General features: G+C 38.5%; 1 non-coding gene across 1 annotated transcript; it reads right to left on the bottom strand.

Moving 5' to 3' along the window:
- Positions 1-416: 416 nt before the first annotated feature.
- Positions 417-523, bottom strand: LOC114195717. The gene has a single exon (XR_003606550.1). It is a non-coding gene; the product is annotated as a small nucleolar RNA R71 (small nucleolar RNA).
- Between the last annotated feature and the right edge of the window lie 6,268 nt (positions 524-6,791).

Here is a 6,791-nt window from a genome sequence, read left to right as displayed (position 1 = left end):
CTTCCATCACACCTCAATCAGAAAACATGGAGAATCAAAGACCAGCTCCAACCAGAAAGACACTTGGAGACTATGCTATGCAGCAAGGGCCAAGATATTTTTCTAGCATAGCAATACCACCCACCACCAAAACTTTGGAGATGAAGCCAACTTTCCTCACCTTAATCAGTTTTCATCAATTCACTGGAATGGATAATGAAGATCCATATACTCGTCTTTCTACATTCTATGAATTGATAGGAACCATGGGCTTTCAAGAAGGAGATCTTGAGCATGTATACATGCGTTTGTTTCCTTTTTCTTTGGCAGGTAAAGCAAAGGAATGGCTTAAGTCACATCCAAACCAGAGTTTGAACAGTTGGAAGGATGTTGAGGGGAAATTCTTGAACAGATTCTTTTCAGCATCTCGCTACATCAAAGCCAAAGCTGATATTTCGATGTTTAGGCAAGGACTAGGTGAGCCATTTTGTGAAGCTTGGGAGCGGTTCAATTCTTTATTGAGGAAATACCCAAATCACGGATTTGAAGATATTGCTCAGCTGAACATATTATGTAATGGTCTGAGGCCTGACACCAAGATGATATTAGATGCAGCAGCAGGTGGAACAATGATGAGTGTAGATGCGGAGCAAGCAACAAGAATCATTGAGGCATTAACATCCACAGATCATCAAGCTCAGCATAACAGGCAAACTGTTCAGAGGAAAGGAGTGCTTGATCTTAGTACTACAGATGCGATCTTAGCTTAGAATAAAATTCTGACTCAACATATTGAAGCACTAACGAAGCAGATGTCTAAATTACCAGAGCATTTGCAAGTTGTGCAATCTTCTCCCAGTCAACAACCCATGAGATGTGACTTCTATGGAGGCGATCATCCAAATGGTCATTGTTCATATCAGAGTAGCTGACAAGGAGAAGTTCAATATGTGAGTAACCAAGGAAGACCAGGAAATTTCTCCAAAAATAATAACTTTTCACAAGGGTGGAGAAACAATCAAAATCAGAATTTTGGATGGAAGCAAGATGCTGGTCCTTCAAACAGACAACCTCCTTATCAACAACAACAACATCAGTATCCTTTTGTGCATGACAGAATAACTAAACTGGAGGATACTCTAGAAAAGTTTATGTAAGCTTCTTTGACTAATCAGAAAAATACAGAAGCTTTAATCAGAAATCTTGAAATACAGGTTGGACAATTGGCTAAGCAATTATCATATCAGCAAGCAGGTCAATTTTCAGCCAACACTCAGACTAATCCGAAGGAACACTGTAATTCAATTACTACCAAAAGTGGTAAAATTGTGGGAAGAGGGATTGGAGACAACCTGGTTATAGAGAAGGAGGTGTTGGAGGAACCAGAGAGAGAGAGAAAGAAAAAATGAGTGTGAGGGGGAGGAAGAACAAAATAAAAGAGAGTTTGTAAATAGAAGAGAAGAAAAAGAAGAAAAAGAAGAAAAAAATAAAATAAGGAGAAAAAGAGGGAGAAGGGTGAGAAATAGGTACCCCAGTTGAAAAACCTTTCATACCCTCAAAACCCTTCCAAAAAGGACAAGGAGAGGCAGTTTGCAAGGTTCATGGATATTTTCAAGCGACTGCAGATTAATATTCCTTTTTTGGATGCTATGGAGCAGATGCCAACTTATGCAAAATTCATGAAAGAGCTCATAACAAAGAAAAGAAAATTTTCTGAAAAAACAGTGGAGCTTGAAGCGGGGTGTAGTGCCATCATTCAAAAATCTTTACCTCATAAGTCAAAGGACCCTGGGAGCTTCACTATTCCAGTCACAATTGAAACATTGCTAGTAGATAAAGCATTGCTCGACTTGGGTGCAAGTATAAATTTGATGCCTCTGTCTATGCTACGTAGAATTGGAGATCTGGAAGTAAAGCCTACAAGGATGACATTGCAATTAGCTGACATATCTTTGAAGTATCCATATGGAGTGGCAGAGGATGTTTTAGTTAAAGTTGACAAATTCATATTCCCAGTCGATTTTGTTGTGATGGATATTGAGGAAGACATTGAAGTCCCTTTGATACTGGGAAGACCTTTCATGAAAACAGCCAAGGTCATTATTGATGTTGATGATGGCAAACTGAAGGTCAGAGTGCAGGATGATGAAGTCAACTTTAATGTATTCAAGGCAATGCAACACACTAAAGACAAACAACAATGTTTCAAAATGGATGTGATAGATGAAACTTTTTTATCAGCTAGGAAGCAAGTGACAAAAGCAAACCCTTTAAAAAAGGCTTTAGTTGGTGTTCATGATGATGAGGCAGCAAGAGAGAAAAGAAAATTACAGCTGCCAAAATTGGAGGAAAGGAGACTCAGCGTTTATAAGTCCTTTAAGCTCTACAAGGAAAAGATGAAAGCTTATCATGACAAGAAAATTCTCAAAAGAGAATTTTATCCAGGCCAATCAGTGCTATGGTTCAACTCCAGGTTGAGATTATTCCCTCGAAATCTAAAATCAAAGTGGTCAGGACCATTCCTTGTCAAAGATGTGAAACCCTATGGAGCCATTGAGCTAGAGGATCCTGAATCACAAAGAAGCTGGGTTGTAAAAGGGCAAAGGTTGAAGCCCTATCTTGGTGGTGAGATTGATAGGCTCGCCACAATCATTCAACTGGATGAACCTTAATGAAACAGGCGTTAGGCTCGTGATGTTAAACAAGCGCTTCTTGGGAGGCAACCCAGTGTTTTAATTATGTTTTTGCACTTTAATTTCATCTTGTGTGATTAAATGTGTTTGTGTATGTAATTATGTGTTTGTGTTTATAGTTCTATGTTTGTGTGTAAAAAGGTAAGTTTTTAGCATCCAATCATCTCAATAAGACAAACCATGAACTTTTGGTGTTTTCAAACAAAACTGGTATTTTAAGCATGGGAATGAGTTTTTGTACCAGAATTGAGATCATCAAATGCTAAAAATTGCCTTGTTTTGGCCAAATTGTGAAATTTGAGTTTGATAGCTTGATTTTTAGTTTAATGATATGAAACCTTTTCGAATGGCAGAGAATTGCTTGAAGTATGGTTTGGTGTGTGTTTCTGAGTTATTTGAACTGAAAGGATCATGAATTGAGTGAGTGAAAGTTGAACAAAATATTGGAAAGTAGCAAAATAAGCGTGTGTCAAAACTGCACGAAAATCTCGCCCAAGCTAAACATGTCTCGCATGGGCAAGATATGCAGAACTTGAGCCATCCCTCTTTGCTGATATACCCACTTAAGCGAGTCGTGGCTCGCCTGGGCGAGAATGCCCTGTACCAAGAGTGTTTTGGGCGAAACAGTCTCGCCTACGCGAGACTTTTTAAAGTTTCTTCCACGCGCATCTCGCTTAAGCGAGAATCAGTCGCTTGAGCAAGAAATCACGCTTAAGTGAGGGACAGGGGCAGAACTCACTCACTTTTCTTTCCCCCAAACCCTCGCTCACAATTTCGCTCACGTTCTTCTTTCCCACTCTTTGGGCACACCTTCACTTACTCATTTCTCTGCATTTTAACTCACAATTCTCTTCCTCCCTTTGCTAATTCCAAAGGTAAGTTCTACTTCTCCTTCTCTTCATTTTCACTATGCATAGTCACAATTTTGTACACTCAAAACCCTAGGATAGTGCCCATGTTCTGTTTGCTGCATTGTGTGTTTATATTATGAGCTTGAATATCAATTGATGCTGTAACAAAGTAATGTGGGTTGTTTATGCACGAATTGGTTCAAAAATTTCATATTTCAAGAGTGCATCTAAGTTGTTTGACGAAATGCTTAACTTAATTTTGTTCTTGGTTGGTCACTTAAGTTATAAAGCTAACTTGGCATGCTTTTGGTGGGTTAATTTTCATCCTTGCAGGTCAATGGCTAGAACAAAAACAACATCTAGACTTTCCGCTACTGAACCCAATAAAGGGAAGAGGAGAAGACGTGCAAGTAGCCCTTCTCTTGAAAGGCCAAACAACAACCTGTTTAGAGACCCCGAAAGAGAAGAACGGTATGAGAAGATAAAGAATTGGGTCTTTATCAAAGAAAGAAAGGTGGTCCTACTCCCGGACGAATATGATCCATTCTTGAATGGCCTTATCAGGAGGAATTGGATAAAGTTGGCTGACCCACTTCCCAAATTTGATCTAGAGATTGTCAGAGAGTTCTATGCAAATGACTATTCTGAGGACAATCTTGGTGAAAAGAGGTCTGAAGTTAGGGGGAGGTGGGCAAATTATGATCGAGCAGCTATCAGTGAATTCTTTGGTAATCCACTACCTCTAGAACCAGGGCAACACTGTGATTTCACAAGAAGAAGGAGGAGTCATGAACCTTATGATGAAAATGAAGTGGCACTCCTTATATGCGCTTCCAACCGATCTTATCAAGTCGGGCCCACTGAAAACCTTAGCCCAAGTCTAGACCACATTCTTACTTGCAAACATAGTGCCCATTGGCCACGTGTCAGACTTGAACGTCCCTAGATGTCATCTCCTTTATTGCATAATGAGGGAGGATCTTACTGTTGACGTAGCCACCATTATCTCTGAAGAAATCCACAAATTTGTGAGGTATGAAGTCAACACTAGGAATGACAAGGCAAAAGGTGCTTTGGGTTTTCCGGCTTTAATCACAGTCTTTGCCAAGATCAAAGGGTGGAGGTAGAGTTAACTGAAAAGATACAACCTTCAATTACCAAGAGATTCATTGAACACTTTTGTACCCACCCAGAGGACTTGGAGCAGCTAGAAGAGCCCCAACTGGACCAACAAGTTGAAGACCAACCAGCTGAAAACCAACCAGCAATGGAAGAACAACAAACAGGACCCACACAACAACCTCAACTCAACATGAATAATGAATTGCTTGAGCAGATGAGATATGTGAGGTTGCAGATGGAGCACACCCACAAGCAAAATGCTTCCATTCATAGAGGACAACTCCACCTTCAAGAGTACCTCTATCAGAATGTCCGCGGACCATACCCAGGCATGAGTCCACCAGAATTCTTGACTTAACTACAGTGGCCTGGGGACAGTCCTATTTTCCCGGGGGGAAGTGGACTTGCTGCAGGTGAGGGACCATCAGGAGCTGCGGACAGAGATGACTTTGCTGCTGACACAAATGGAGCAGACATTGAGGAGGAGATTGATTTTGGAGGAGATTGATTCACAACACCATGCCACCCTTCAAAACTCTATAAATATGGTTTCATTGTTCTTTTTCTTTTAGTATTTTGCAGTATTTATGTAATTACTACTATTTTGCTTTAGTTGTTTTGGCTAGAATGCTATATTATCTAGTTAATTAACTGTTTAACTTTACCTTTTGGCTTAGTATTTTGTGCATAATACGTAGAGACAACTAAAATTTTTTGGGAATTATTTTGAAAATCTTTCTTGAGAAAATTGGTTAAAGAGAAATCTGATTTCAGTAAGTGTCCTGAGTCTAGAACAACCGAGTGAACTGAACACAGAGATGAAAAAGGAAAATTTTGGTTGAATTCATAATTAAACAGGATTAGGATATTAGTGCTGGATAGTTAGTCAAGATAATCAGTTGTAACAACAAGTGAGATACCAAGGAAATAAACCAGAAAACCCAGTGGGTGTGTGAATCCTTAAACAACTTGAGTGTTTCCACTGTTTGTTGACAAGTTGATATTGCTTGAGTTTTCATTTGACAACATCACATTTGAAGCATGGAAAGGATTAAGGCAATTTTGTTGAATTTATAACTCAGTGCCAAATAGCCAACCTGTAAATAATCATCCTTTGTTGATAGCTCATTTGAGCCTAATTGTTTGAATTATGCACCTCAACCTTAACTTGAATTATTATCCTTTCCCTTTGCATACTTAGGGATAGAGAGCATAGGTGCATTTTATTCAACTGTAAGGGTAATTGGTTGGTAGAATTGCACTCAAGGAAGAAAAGGGCTGAGTATCATAATTCACTCTTTAGTATTGTGTAGGAATGTATATATTTACTCAAAAAAAAGGAAAGAAACGAAAAGAACAAAAAACAAAAAGATAAGAGTGAATTATGAATGAAAAAGAAACTTTATGTATTGAAGTATGAATTGTGAGGAATGGAGAGTAGAATTGAAATTGGGTTTGAATTGTAGCTATGCCCTCTTTTCTAAGTTATGCTTTTGTGATCTTGAAAAAACCATTATTCTTGAAAGCTTAACCTCATTATAACCTTGAAAAGACCTTAAGATCCATGCTGATTATGTGTTTGTGGTTAGATTGAAAATGACTAGCAATATTGATTTGTTCAAATTCAGTGGAAAATGAGAGAGACACATGCCTGTGAGATTTAAGAGAGAATTTCCTTGGTTAGAATCACTTGTTCTTACAATTAGTTTTCCTGAAAAATTGGCTGCACTCTTATCCTACTGTTGTTTGATAATTGGATTCACCATTTGCTTCTGATTTTGAATCTGTGGTTTGGAATGGAAAAATTGTCTGGTCAGGAACTGTGAAAATGATTTCTCAATAACCAATTTCAGAATTAGAGTTTTGATTGGTTGTTACATCATATTACTTTGCTTGAGGACAAGTAAGATGCTAGGTTGGGGGGAGTTGATAAGTGCCAAAAATGAGTAATTTTCATATGAAATGAGGGCACTTATGTTCTTAATTTGTATTTATATCATGATTGATTCTCCCTAAATCTAGAAAAGAATGAGCTTCCAAGTTTTTGTTGAAAAGAAGTCACTTGATCCCTGTTTTGTGTAAATTTCAGGTACAATAGAGTGGAGAGAGGAAAGAACTTAAGAGGAGCAAAGGAGAAAGCAAGAAA

This window comes from Vigna unguiculata, chromosome 8, assembly GCF_004118075.2.
Source record: "Vigna unguiculata cultivar IT97K-499-35 chromosome 8, ASM411807v1, whole genome shotgun sequence".
NCBI classification, from domain to species: domain Eukaryota; kingdom Viridiplantae; phylum Streptophyta; class Magnoliopsida; order Fabales; family Fabaceae; genus Vigna; species Vigna unguiculata.
The sequence above is the reverse complement of the archived record's forward strand: the minus strand, read 5'-3'. Positions and strand labels throughout refer to the sequence as shown.